This window comes from Staurois parvus, unplaced genomic scaffold (genome assembly GCF_062004578.1).
Source record: "Staurois parvus isolate SC_StPar_1 unplaced genomic scaffold, SC_StPar_1.0 ptg000104l, whole genome shotgun sequence".
In the NCBI taxonomy this organism is placed as follows: domain Eukaryota; kingdom Metazoa; phylum Chordata; class Amphibia; order Anura; family Ranidae; genus Staurois; species Staurois parvus.
Genome location: NW_028317900.1, coordinates 10,646,076 through 10,660,906, shown reverse-complemented (window position 1 = coordinate 10,660,906; position 14,831 = coordinate 10,646,076).

Sequence of the window (14,831 nt, the reverse complement as noted above, 5' to 3'; positions counted from 1 at the left end):
AACGACTGTATTAAAACTCAAAGCCAGTCTGATATATATATCTTTGGCAGCACACTAACCGGCCATGCAAAAGCTCGGACGAGACGTGGCTAATGAGACACGGCTCATGAAGTCATCACTTGGTGCTGCTACTCCTTTGCAAGCATGCGCATGGCCCCTATGTTCACTGTTATACGATGCTCAGCTGCTGGGGTGATGCTGGGGCGACTTGGCTCACGTGCCGACAGAGAGGGCTCTGCACGGCCACTGTGGCACGCGTGCCATAGGATCGCCACCACTGGTGTATACAGTATACTGGAATTTTTTTATACTACTAACGGTGGTGATCAGCCACTTATAGTGGGACGTAATAGTGCAGAAGGAAATCTGACACTAACTGAAAGGGGGTGGGAACTGACTAACTGACACTAACATTACCATTGACACTAATAAAGTGATACTATACACTGTACTAATGTCTGATGTGGGGTGTACTAAAAAATTATGGGGGTCAGAGGATGGGAGGGCAGCAGGGCAGAGGATATGGTCAGCAGTTTGTAGAGCAGTGCTCAGAGGCTATTAGTTTGTAGTGCAGGGCTCAGAAGGGTAGTGCATGGGCTCAGCAAGGCGGAGTACAGGGATCAGCAGAAAGGAGGACAGGGGTCATTGCAGGCAGGGCAGAGGACAGGGGGCACTGCTGGCAGGACAGAGGACAGGGGTCACTGCTGGTAGGGAACTCAGTAGAGCTCCTTCTCCCATCCTTGCACTGCACACAGCCTGGAAAAGTAGCAGATTATTTTCCTGGTTGGTTGGGGGGTTCAGCTCTGTCAGAGTGACCGAAGATGGTGCCTTTTGCACCTGCTCAATAAGTTTGACTATTTTATGTACACAGTGGGCCTGTGTGCAAGATCATAAGTTGGGCTCTCCTGCCTGTAAAAAAGAAAGTGCAGTGACAATTATTGGGTGTGACATTCATTGGTCTAAATTTTGGCCATGGCTTAAAGGGACATAGACTGCAGGGGTTCATTAGTGGCACAAAGTGAGGCAGTGGCAGTAGATGGTGAGGCAGATTTCAGAGGTCTGTAGATGGTGAGGCTGAGTTCAAAGATCAGTAGATGGTGAAGCTGAGTTCTGAGGCCAGTAGATGGTGAGGCAGAGTTCAGAAGTCAGTAGATAATGAGGCAAGTTCAGAGGTCAGTAGATGGTGAGGTTGAGGTCAGAGGTCAGTAGAGAGTGAGGCTGAGTTCAGAGGTCAGTAGATGGTGAGGCTGAGATCTGAGGTCAGTAGATGGTGAGGCAGAGTTCAGAAGTCAGTAGATAATGAGGCAAATTCAGAGGTCAGTAGATAATGAGGCAAGTTCAGAGGTCAGTAGACGGTGAGGCTGAGTTCAGAGGTCTGTAGATTGTGAGGCCGAGTTCAGAAGTCTGTAGATTATGAGGCAGAGTGCAGAGGTGTGTAGATTGTGAGGCAGAGTTCATACTGTCATTCCCTCTGTAACTCTTCTCTACCTCTGTGATCGTTCTGTATACATGCATACTCTCCACCATGAACACTATCCTTTACCTCCATCTCTAGTACTTTCCTCTGTGCTTCATTCTGCCTCACTTCTGCTCACTGCTTATTTCCCTCACTGGATATCATAGGGAGGAGCCTAGGGGAAGCTTCCCCGACTCTGTTCGATCAGTTTGACAGAAGGGAAAGGATCCAAACAACTGCAAGAAAACCCAAGTGTCATATAAATTAAAGCAACTTCAGCTTGGCTCCATCCAGGCACGGCGATGCTGAAGCTGCTTTCATTTATCTGAACTTGCCCGGCTGCCTCCAATCTATATCTGATCCTACATAAAGTGCAATGTGCTAAAACCAGTGCAAATATAATATCTTACGTGTATTTTTTAAAGGAGTAACACATTGTTTGTGGCTCTACCATAAAGAACGGCAGCTGATTTAATAGGTTCTGTTTTTTTGAGCACTTGAGTGATCTGAAGTGCAGTCCTATATTTTTTTTTATTTATCTGACACTTGGGCTTTCTTGGAGTGCGGCTGTTTGGATCTTTTTGCCTTAAGTGTGTGCATAGAGCCAGCACGGACACTCCCCAAGCTAGCACCCTGCTTAGTGTGAGCTAATGGATCTTGGGATAGAGACCTGCAGCGGCACCCAAAATTTCTTAGTTGAAGGTGGGGAGAGATGATATGAGTGCTGGTGATCACAGTGGGGCAGTACCTGGATACCTGGATTTAGTGATGCTACTACCCCCTAATCTTCTCCCACACATTACAGCAGTTGTGTCTCAGCCACGGCAGAAGGCTTCTGGGGGTACACAACTGAAATGTTGGGGGGTACAACCTACCCCAGCACCCCCCTAGATCCGGTCATGGTAAATGATGGGGCCACTTAAGCTGTACTAAAGGAAAGGGAAACGCTGATGTTTGTGTACTTCCTATTTGATTTCTGTTGTTTGTTGTAATTCATTTTTTTTCAAATACCATATCTTGGCAGCTGCAAAATAGTGGCACACATACACATCAGAATAATTTGACAAATTCATCTTAAAATATTAAGTGGCAAAATACAATAGATAATTGTCATATAACACCTTTTCTTGCTATGTGTAAGTGTTGACCTTTGTCTTAATTTTTCACCAATGGATTAATAAAATTAAGTTCTACTATCTTATCGATGTTCCCCTTTTTTGTTTGAAAATTTCTTGAGAAACATTTTCCATTTTTGTGCAAGATTTCTAAAAGTGTGCTTGCTCTCATTTAGGAAAAGTACGCTCGCTCAGGAATGGCAATCAATCAACCTGTGTGATGCATTATGTAAGTCTGTAATAACATTAAACCAATTTCACCTCCTGCTGTTTCTAAACAGTTAGTTTCAGTCTTCAGTAAAATCTAATTAATTCAATATATCTGGAATTCTAGAGCCTTACAGAGGTCTTGGGGGGTTGAAATGAAAGCAGACTAGTGACAAATATTATGTGATATGCACTGATTGTTGGTAGAGTGGGAGTTTATTTTTGCGAGAAATTAAAACTAAACTCCAGGCAATTAAGTCAATATACATCTAATGTCAATATGGTTATGTAAGGTGGTTTGCCAAAGCATCTGTGATTCTGTACAGTCAGTCTTGTGACTGACATTCCTGCCAGACAGCTCAATTTAGCACTAGAGACAGACTTAGGCCACAGTATGGTGAGATGTTTGTGTACCAGATGGTAAGTTGTTCTGCTTTTCGTGTTAATTTATATTCTGTTACCACAACAAGTCAGACAAAGTATTGTGTTGGCTAACACTTGGTCATTCACATGCTTCCGCCAGTATTCTAAAGTAGTAACTAAATCTTACAGTAGCTGTGTTCAATAATGTATTTTGCTTTCCAACATATCTACCACTAATAAGATAATTATTAAAGAATTGTAAACATACAGAAGATTGACCAAAACACTTTTCTATGCCTCAAAGAAAATTACTTTAACAGGTATTGTTTTCTATCATGCATAACTGCCTCTTGGCAACCAGTTTAGCATTTGAAAAAAAGATAGTAGCCCCAGCACTGTAGTCCGTGGATGCTAGCCTAGCTGTAAAAACATCAGACCCTTTAATTTTCATTAACAAAAGGGCATTCCATTAAAGTGACACTAAACACACAATCTACATTATTCCTTCTCTTTATGTATGTAGATGATGACACAAATCTAAGTTCCCAGCTCTTTCCCAGCCCTTCTGCAAGAAAACATTGCGGGAGGAGCTTCTAGTCCTCTGCTGCAGGTCACATGTTCAAACAAATCAGCCTTCAAAAATACAAAGGAAAAATACATAATTAATATCAATTATGTTTTAAATTGTCATACAAATATGTATTTGAACTCAAATCTTTATTATTTTTGTTCAAAAACACGGTGTGGTTTATCTAGGGGGAGGTTCTGCCAATCACAAGCTGTTTATATTGTTTGTAAGTGCTTAGCTTTACAGGGAAGTGACACCTCTATCAATCAACATGTAATATCCCACCCTCATAGTGTTTACTGTGCATGGAGGAGGAGGGAGAGAGGGGAACTGTCATTTATCCAGATTGTATATGCCTGTATGTATGACTCTATAGACCCATGGGCTGCGCACATAAGAAAAAGGAGAAAATGAATAGGTTAAAAGAGACCTGAAACTGGAGCATGCTCAGTAGATGTGGCAATGGCTGGTCTACAAAATTTCAAGCATCAGTGGGGGCAACGACAAGGAGGAAGGGAGAGTGCACAGCAGGATCAACCAGGTATTTGTAGAATACAGAAAATGAATCCCATAGTGACTGAGTGAGTATGCACATGTACTGACAGTTTTCAATCACGTGGGCCTAATGACACTTTAAATAGTAAACCTTTCAGTTCTAAATAGTGTTTTCAAATGGTATTTTTCTGAAACTTCTATTCATTAAGAGTTTAAATATATAAATACAAAACAAAATCTATTGGGCATACCCTGGCTGGAATAATGACATAGGTAATTAAATACTAACAATTAAACTGGCAACCAACACTTCTGGCACTCAGATCAGCAGACTAGCACCAAAACAGATATGACTAGAAAACTTCCAACAACACACCAGTGTTTTCTTTAATTGGGCATGAGAAAGGCTTTAGATGGCCTAAGAAGTAGGATCGGCTGAGGACATAGTAGCAGGTAAATCTATCCATATTTCCCATAGCTTAGAAAAACTTGTTGGGCACCACCTGGATTCATAAGTGAATTTGTATAGTGGTACAACTGCATTGATTAAATGCAGAGTAGGGGCGAATGGAGACTTCCATTTGAAAAGTGTGGTTTTATGGGCATAAAACAATAGTAGTCCTATTAACATTCTCATTGTTCTAGACATAGCTAACACATGAGCTAAGCCCAAAATACACACATCAATGGTCAGGGGGACAGATATGGCGGTCGTAGCCCACATGCATCTGATACCTCTTCCCATAATATGCATAAAACTGGGCAATGACAGAAAATATAAATCAAATGGTATTTTAATGAAAATATGTGACCTTTTCTCTCTTTTTATCACTTTCTCGTTTATATGGTCTCCATTGACTGAAGATAAGGCTCAGACACAGAGTATGAAATGTTATGACTTTACAAGCTTGGGTTTCAGATTTTCCACATTTTTATGCTCCGATCTATACTGACCATAGATAACAGCCAATTAAAATAGCTGTGTTTATTTATGAGTGTTCTTAACAAGCCTTGGGGCAGAGTGAGAGACCTCCGTCCTTATATTCCTTTATATCCTGTGCGCTTACTGTGATGCGGTCGTAGTTTGTGATGTGTCGGGGTGGGATAATTACCACATCTACAAAATAGCACCTTCATTTCCATCTATATTTGAAGACATTTTCTAACAGTCATTAGCTCTATGTGGTTTTGTCCTGCTAGGAGAATTATACTGCTCGGAGGAATTTTAGAAATTCTTTATTAACCATATAAGTTCTGAAAAAGACCAAACAGTTTACTTATCTTCAGTTTTTTGTTTTTTTTATTTATAATTTGGTATATGGCTGCATCAAGACAAAATAATGTAAAACCTATGACCCAATCTGTGCAGTCTAGGAGTCAGATATGTTTTAATCAGCAAGGGAAGATAAGCATCTAGAGCAATTAGTAGAAAAGGACAAACAAAAACATCAGAAGCCAGACATTATTTTCTTTAAATGATATCTTTATTAATTTTTTATCATACAAATCCATTTCAAATCAACATCTTATGATACAAAAATTTATACTTAATTACAACCCCAACTTCCATATTTACCCCCCCCGTTACCCCCTTCCTAGCCCCCCCCTCCCCCAGCTCTTGCCAACTGTCCTTCCGTTTACTTCTTCATCTTCTTTTGTTAATCTATCCTATTATTTCTCCTCCTTATCATTTCCCTTTTTCTTTTTTCTCCTACGCTCCAACCACTTCTAAAAATCTTTTTGATTTTTTGAAAATATACCATCCTTCCCAGATCTTCTTAAATGTTCAGTTTTATCCTCATCTATATGGTATAATTCTTCCATCCTATGTACTGTATATACTCCACTCTTTCCATCCAATCCTTTATTTTTCGTGCTTCTGTTGTTTGCCAATATTTAGGAATAAGGCTTTTGGCTGCATTTATAAGATGGAACAACATCATATTTTTATATTGCTTCACTGACAGCTCTGATTTATGAAATAGGCAAACCTACGGATGCATCTGTACACTAATCCTTTGAATCTCTTGTGTATATATAGCACTATCCCTCCAAAACTCCTGTATTTTGGGGCAGTCCCACCAAATATGTGCCATTGTACCACATCCCCTCCAGCACTGGGATGAGATCTCTGGCCTTAGTTTTTGCATCACATTAGGAGTAATATACCATCTAACCAGACATTTATAATTTATTTCCACTATATTCATATTCACCGCGCCATGTGTTAAACTAAACATTTTACTTTTTTGTTGCTCATTCAATTTTGTTCCAAACTCGGTTTCCCACTTTTTCAGGAATTTTTGGGGTACCGATCCCTCTATTTCAGTAAGGATTCTATAAATCCTAGAAGTAGTGTGTATTTGTGTTCTATTTGTGCTCAACAGTTGTTCTAAATGATACATTTCTTCCTCGGTCCTTAGTACTTGTGAGAGCTTTGAAACTTCTTATTTGACCATAACGCCACTCATCTAGTGTAGAAAAAATTTCCTTCTTATTCCTGAAATCATATAAAGAACATAAAACCCCTTTATCCACAATATCTTTTAAACGTGCATTTCTATCAATAATTCATTTTCATGAGATATTATTCCCAGGCGGAAAAAAAATTTGTTCCCGGCAATGGGATTGACAGTGAATTAAACTTCCACTCCTGCTTGTGTAATTCATCCCAAAACTTAAATACATTCTGTGTCAAAGTACTTGTATCCTCATCCCACGTACGAAAATCCTGTGGTATCCAAATATACTTATCTAATGATGCTTTACTAAGTGAACTCTCTATTTTTACCCAGCTTCTCCCCTGTGCATTATATATTCACTCTACAATTCGTGATAATAACACCGAATTATAATATCTCTTGAAATCTGGCATATTTAATCCCCCTTTTTTTATTACTTCATAAAACTTCGTAATTAACTCTTGGTTTTCTGTTAACCCACACATATCTGAGTATCATTTTTTTAAGACACCTAAAAAAAGAGATATTGGGAGCATATTAAATTTATATAAAACTTTTGGTACTATTATCATCTTAATTATATTTATCCAACCTATCCAGGACTGCTTTCTCGTAGAAGCTTTCCTCAATTCCTCCTTTATCTCATTTATTAGGGGGATATAATTTGCCTGATATAAACTTCTTGTAGATTATGTTAATTTTATTCCCATTTAAAGGGGAATTCTTTTTGTAAAATTTGTTTCTCAGCCTTTGTAACATTTATATTTAAGATCTCGCTTTTCGAGTGATTGATTTTAAGGTTAGATAGCTCTCCGTATTCTTTCAGTTTTCTCATTAAATTTGGTAATGTTAATCTGGGGTTTGCTATATAAAACAGCATATCATCTGCATTGGCTGCCACTTTGTGTTATCTGTGTAGGCTGCCACTTTATGATCTGTATCCCCCATCCGCATTCCCTTGACATCTACGCTATTTCTAACAGTTGCTAATAACGGTTCCAAGGAGATCACAAATAGCAACGGGGATAGAGGACATCCCTGTCTGGTTCTATTGTACGCCCTAAAAAATTTGGATAGTGAGCTGTTTACTTTTGCTGCAGATGAGGGATGCCTATATAGCTCTTTTATCCATTGCATCACTCTAGGCCCCATTCCTAATGTTCTCAGTGTATCAATCATAAAACTCCAGTCTACTCTATCAAAGGCCTTTTCAGCATCAACCAACAGAATGATTCCCCTGCAGATTCCCTCTTAGAAATAAATAGCGGCCTGCAGAAAAAAGGAAAACTTCACTCTCTCAATCAATATTAACTATTTTTAAACCTTATGCTGCTAGCATTAGTAAATAGATAGGAAGTTATATTATATTTACTTTTTTTAAACTTTTTTTTTTTTTTAACATTTCTTAAGTTGCTTCCTGGTTTTAGGCCTAGGCCAAAATTATGTCATACATCCCAGGAGTCTTCATGGGTATTTTTTTTGTTTCATCTGGAGAAAGGGAAGAGTTACTTTCTCAGTTAAGGACATCCTCCTGTCTGTCTGCCTGAGCCAAGGACAGATGGATTCCAGGAAGTTAATTCTACATGAATCATCTGCCTTTACTCAAGATGGCCACTGCTAGAAATGCTAGGGAAGTGATTTCTCTACAAAATAAAGCATGGATAGATGGGCAACTTTGCTTTGAATTATAAATAAAGAACTAAATAGCTATTCAGTTTGTGGTGGTCAGCCACATTTACATTAGCATGTTGTATGATTGTATGCAATCTGCACCTGTTTTGTAAGATACACATGGCCTGCCCTGGGAGCAACAAACTCACCAAAGCAGCTTTGTTGGAATCAATAGGAGGAATACTGCCTTATCATTGGTGTCAGTGAGAGGAATAGTGTCCCATCATTGGTGTCAATGGGAGGAATAATGTTCCATCATTGATGTCAGTGGGAGGAATAGTGTCCTATTGTTGGTGTCAGTGGGAGGAATAGGGACTCATCCTGGGCATCAGTGAAAGGAATTGTTGGTGTCAGTAGAAGGAATAGTGCCCCATCATTGGTATCAGTAAGAGGAACAGTGTCCCATCATTGGTGTCAGTGGGAGGAATAGTGCTCCATCATTGGTGTCAGTGGGAGGAATAGTGTTCCCATCCTTGGTATCAGTGAGAGGAATAGTGTCCCATTGTTGGTGTCAGTGAGAGGAATAGTGCCCCATCGTTGGTGTGAGTGGGCCAGATAAAACAAGCAAAGGGCTGCTCCTGGTCCCCGGGTCGCACTTTGGAGACCACTGCTTTAGAGGGTAGTTAGTACAGAGCTTAGAATAGGGGTGGGAGCAGGTTTAAGCTTAGGTAGGAATAAGCTGGCTTCCACCTTACCATGGATATTACAGTTTCTAAATGAACAATATAAAGGTTATAAGCTGATAACCAATCATACATGACAGCTTTGTGACAAAAGATGAACACACTTTATTTACATTTTAGGTTTTTTGTATTTTTACCATAAATTGAAGACAGTAACAGCTAGCCTAAAATGACAATAATGATATCCTTATTGTCCACAAATAATCCATACACATTAACTACTTAATGGTCCAGTAAACTATTTTTCATTAAATCATCTGCATTTTTCTGCCTCCTTGTAATGTTTTCCGTGAGCTCCCCAACCCCTCCCTTCCCCCCTTCACTTCTGCTGTGCATGTGAATTCGGCTCATATGCACTGCATTGTGCGCACTACAAATCCCATAGTCAGTATTCGCTGATACATCTCAGGAGTGAGCAATGGAGGATGGCTACATGTAACCTTGGAGAATGAACATAGACACCCTCCAACAGAAATTAGGATCACAGCAGCAAAAAAACATTTGTTTACCTGAAATTTCACATAATTATTATTATTATACAGGATTTATATAGCGCCAACAGTTTGCTCAGCGCTTTACAATATAACGGGTCACAATACAGCAACAATACAGTTCAATAGAAGAGGGATAGGAGGGCCTGATCCTTGGAGCTTACAATCTCACAAGATCTCACAGACATGACCTACCTGGAAGGTAGTGATGTCATAACCTTCCCAGGGTGCATCTGTTAGGCCCTGACTAAGTCACCAGGGCATCAGTCAATCGGAGCGCAATTCAATTGCATGTAACTAAAGAAATGTAATATTTTCCTGTGCATGTTTTGGGAGGTGCATGATGGGGGGGGGGGGGGGGATTAAAATTAGCTCACAGGGGTAAGAACTTTATCTGGATCTATACAAAAAGCAGAGTATCAGTTTGTTGTTTTGCACTAATTGATTTTTGTGTATATTGTTAGTGGGGCCAACACAAAATGTTTTTTTAATTTGTATGGGAATGTGTATAGTGTAGGCGACACACTGATTCAATTTATATATGTATTAATTCAGTCACTAGATAATATTTTCACTTTTTATTTGAATTGATCAGATAAATTAAATACACCATAGTAGCTCACAAGAATCACACTTATAAAAGCAGAGTAAGGCTACTTTCACACTGGTCCATAGCAAAAATGCACTAAAAACGCATATACGTTTTTACCGAATTTGAGGTGTGTTTTACAAGGGTCATGCGACTCAAAAACCACATCAAAAATGCAACATGGGTGTGTTTTTATGTGTTTTTTCTGTGTTTTCTATGCATTTCAATGGGGGGGGGCGGTTTTGGTACTTCTTTTTATTGCACCAAAAATACAGCAAACAGGATTTTACTATCGTCACACGTTTTTCTTTTGCAGGAAAATCGCTTTATTCCCCCATCAAGATAGTGTTGAAGGTCCCTCCCTTCCCGCGGAGCTATTGTGTTCTCTCGGCATGGGGGGAGGGGGGTTGACGGAGGAGCTGTCCCCGCCAAGAGAACACAGTGATTATTGCTAGTGCCTAGAGCCACTGGCAATAATCGCATGAAATGGCTGGTTTTACCCAAGTTGTACAACATCCAAATTGCGTACAGTCAGCCTGCCCACAGATGGTTTGCATCCTGGATTCGAATTATCTTTGACCGGCTTTAGCTATTGATAGTGAAAGTTGAAACTACAATTTAGGAATGTAATTAAATAATTAAATGAACTCCTTTGTTGAATGTACAGTCTCCTTGAGCTTTGACATTCAGTCATACACAAAATGAACCGACACACTTAGCAAATCTATAACTCTGAATAAAGGAGATGCGGCTGGCAGGGTCTGCAGTACTGGAGCTGCCACAATATAAGCAGCACATTTCCAAGGTAACCAGGCCAGCACTCTCCGCTTCTAGTGCAATTCACATCTCTTTTTAAAGCAGCATTCAATCAGTTACCACTTTAACCATCATTTTACATTTAACCTCTGCTCACCCTAGAACTACTAGCAAAATGAATGTTTTGTATAAACACAAATAAAAACAGCCAATGCAGCTTTTTTTGTGCTGCAAAATAAAATAAATTCTCTCTAAAGCAACAAACACAACATTAAACAAACACTAAACTCTGATTTAAAAACATTCTATTCAAAGGGTAAGTTCGCCTTTTAGACAAAAATGCTAATTTTTTGCAGGTAAAAAATGTGCATTTAATATTTTTGTCCGAAGGAGCCTGGAAAGCATTGCACCAGTGATCAGTAGATTGATGATGCCATGCAGATCTCCTGCAGACCTGTCAGACCTGTCAAGCAGATATACTGATAGGAAACTTCAATGAACTACCATTGAAAATTCATTGAAAACTACAAGCAGACAGCCACTAAGGCTGTTGGGAGTTGTAGGCACTCATTCACAGAACACTGTGAATGGGTGATGCAGCCATTTGGGTGGAGCCATGCACAGCTGACCTGTTTTCAAATCTGACAGATGGTATGATTCTTCCTGTACTATCTATCGGGGGGGAGGGGGGGGCTTGCAGCTATGGGAACAGGTTAATTATTCCCCCTTAAAAATGGGTGGAACATGTAACATGTTCCAAAGGTGAACTTATCCTTTAAAGTGTTACTAAACCCACAACAGTAAAATCAGTCTGTATATGCAGTAAAGCATGCTTGTTATACTGTGGAACCTAAGGGGCTAATCCTCAGCATTGTGTAAAAAGGATGTTTGATCCTGTCTTCTCTGATCCTCCCCTCTTCTACTGTCCCCAATCCATCTGCTGATAGAACAAAGCCTTGGGGGCAAGCTGCACATGCTCAGTTTAGTGTGTATTGCTAGAGAGTTTTTTTTTCTTTTTCTTTGGGAGGGTGCATGTGATCAACACTGTCCAGAGAGAGGGTCAGGGCTTTTGCAGCCTCATATGACAATCAGGGGGGAAAGAAAACTCCTCCTACAAGCTTTAACAAGTGCTCTGCAAGACACTGATAGAAGTCACAAGACTGCTCTGACTGCTGATAAGAAAAGGCATTTAGCAGTTTATATTTACTGAAATAATTGCATTTCCATGTAGTGTGGAAGACCAGATATAGTGAATGCAGGGACCTTGGTTTAGTAACACTTTAAGTATGAATTTCTAACTCCAAAAAGTACCTTATATTGCTCTCAGGCTCCTACAAAATATTTTTTTCCTCACAGATGACATGTGGTTTGTGGGTAAAACACTGTGTGCACAGACATAGAATCTTTATGCTTGTCGTAATAGGGAGGAGGAGGTGGTAATGGATCCTTATAAGTGAAGAAAGAGGGATTTCTCTGCCCTGACTGCAAATGGTCAGCGGGAAGGAAAGGGGGGAAAACTATTGCAGAAGTATGCCAGAAAAGCATTGCTATTAAACAACGTTTACAACATTTCCAATAGTGGCTTCATTTAAAGTGGTTGTAAACCCATACATATACCCAGTGAAGTGACTGGTCTCAGGTCATACAAAGAGATGAAACAAATCCTCCTACATAAGTTGTACCTTTTTATCAACCTCATGTCTGCCCCCTTCATCCATTCAAAGTGCAGAATTTACAGAGTATCTGTCAGGGATGCGGGTGTGACCGGAAGTGTGTGGACTGACACAGGGAAACGTAGGCTTCAGATATGGTATAAATAAGACAATTTATTAAGACTAACAATACAAACATAAACGCAGTGCACCAAACCCGAAGCTAACACAAATACATACAACAAGGTGAAACAAACCCAAACCTAAACTGATAAAGATACACAGGTACATACACATATAGAGCACAACGTAGTCAGGCAGGCCGGGTCGATAACTATCGGGCAGGTAGGTACAGGAGGAGCAGGCGGAGAGTAGTCAGGTCACGAGCCGGGTACAGCAACTAATGGACAGGTAGGTACAGGGGGTCAGGCAGAAAATGGTCAGGGTCACAAGCCAGGGATCAAACAGGAGAAGTCAGCAGAGGTCAGGATCAGGCAGGGTCGGCAACAAGTCAGGCAGAAACAGGAACAGGAATACAGGTTACAAGATACAGGGGCCCATGGAAAAACACACACCAAGGCCCAGACTGCAGGTCTTGCCATCCCTTAAATACACCTGCAATCAGCCCCAGGTGATGGCTAATTGCCGAAGTGAACCTCTGGTTGTTGAGAGCACCCGCTGGCCAGCCCTGGTACTACAGCCCACAAGGCAGGTGAGTCCCACCACTATTGGCAAGTCCATTCTTGACAGTATCTCTCAGCTCTGAAAAGCAGGGGGCAGAAATCTGAAGTTACATCAGAGAAGAGAGCTCTGAGAGCTGATATGACAATACTTGAAGAAAAATGAGCTGCATTGTCTAGTTGCCAGAAAGAAGCCTTTACTGCATCAGTGCCACAAAAAAATTCTGGTTACAATATGCCCAACAACACCTTGACATGCCTCACCAGGCTGTTTTGTGGCATTCGTGCAGTAAAGGCTTCTTTCGGGCAACACCTTCATACAGCTCATTTTTGTTCAAGTATTTCCATATTGTGCTCCTTGAAACAACCACATTGTCTTATTCCAAAGCAGCCTGTATTTCTCTTGAGGTTGTCTGTGGGTTTTTCTTTGTATCTTAAAGAATTCTTCTGGCAGCTGTGGCTGCAATCTACCTTACCTTGGCTTGGTATCAAGGGATCCCCAAACTTTCCACTTCTTAATAAGTGATTGAACAGTACTGACTGGCATATTTAAGGCTTTGGATATCTTTTTCCATCTTTATAAAGTTCCATTACCTTGTTATGCAGGTCATTTGTCAGTTCTTTTCTGCTCCCCATGGTTCAATATCTAGCCTGCTCATTGCATCCATGTGAGAGCTAACAAACTCACTGGCTATTCATACACAGACACTAACTGCAATTTAAAAAGTCACAGATGTGGGAAATTAACCTTTTATTTTAACCAGAGGGTGTCTGTACCAAGGCCAAACATTCCAGGATATGTAAACCTATGATTTGGGCCATTTGAGAGCTTTCTGTTGTCATTATGATTTAAAAAAGGAAACATAAAACTATGTGACAATAAATGGCTTCATATGATTACTATCCTTAAATAAATTATATCAGTGCCAAAATGTAATGATTTCTGTCAGGGGATCCAAACTTTTGAGCACAACTGTATATCTTCCTATGAGAAAAGGGAGGAGATGCACACTTCTGGGCTGAGAGGAAGAGGGAACCCAAATACTGAAACCCTCACCACCTCCATTACTATGGAACCCTTCCAATGCAGCAGTCATTTTCTAGAAGTTCAACATCCAAATGTTTTATTTCTTTTACTTTTAAAGAAGCTTTTTATTTGAAATACAACACCACAATTTATCACTCTCTTCTCTTCTATTAAACCTTCTATATTATTATTTTGAACATGTAATTTCTATATCAGGTTAAAGATAAGGGGAAAACTAAAACTCTTATTTTACTTCCTGTATTCTTCTTTTACAGTAAGTAAAGGATAGAGTAGATCTCTGTAAGGGTTTATTGCTGTGACTCCACTAGAAAGATTCACCCTCATCATTTGGATGTGTAGCACTGGTAAAAGAAATTAGGACCATGACGGTTAGCTGGACAGAAAGACATAGACAGCATCTTGACGTATATTTTACCTCTTTCCTTCCGCTAGAAAAAAGTGGGTTTTTTTTCTTGTCTGTGTTCCCATTATAGAGATTTCTCATAATTTCATGTCCTTTGACATCCTGTCATCATGACAGAGGGTGAGGGAAAATGTCTCCAATTGAGATAACATATATTAATAAAAACATGATATAGGTTATAACCTTTTCACA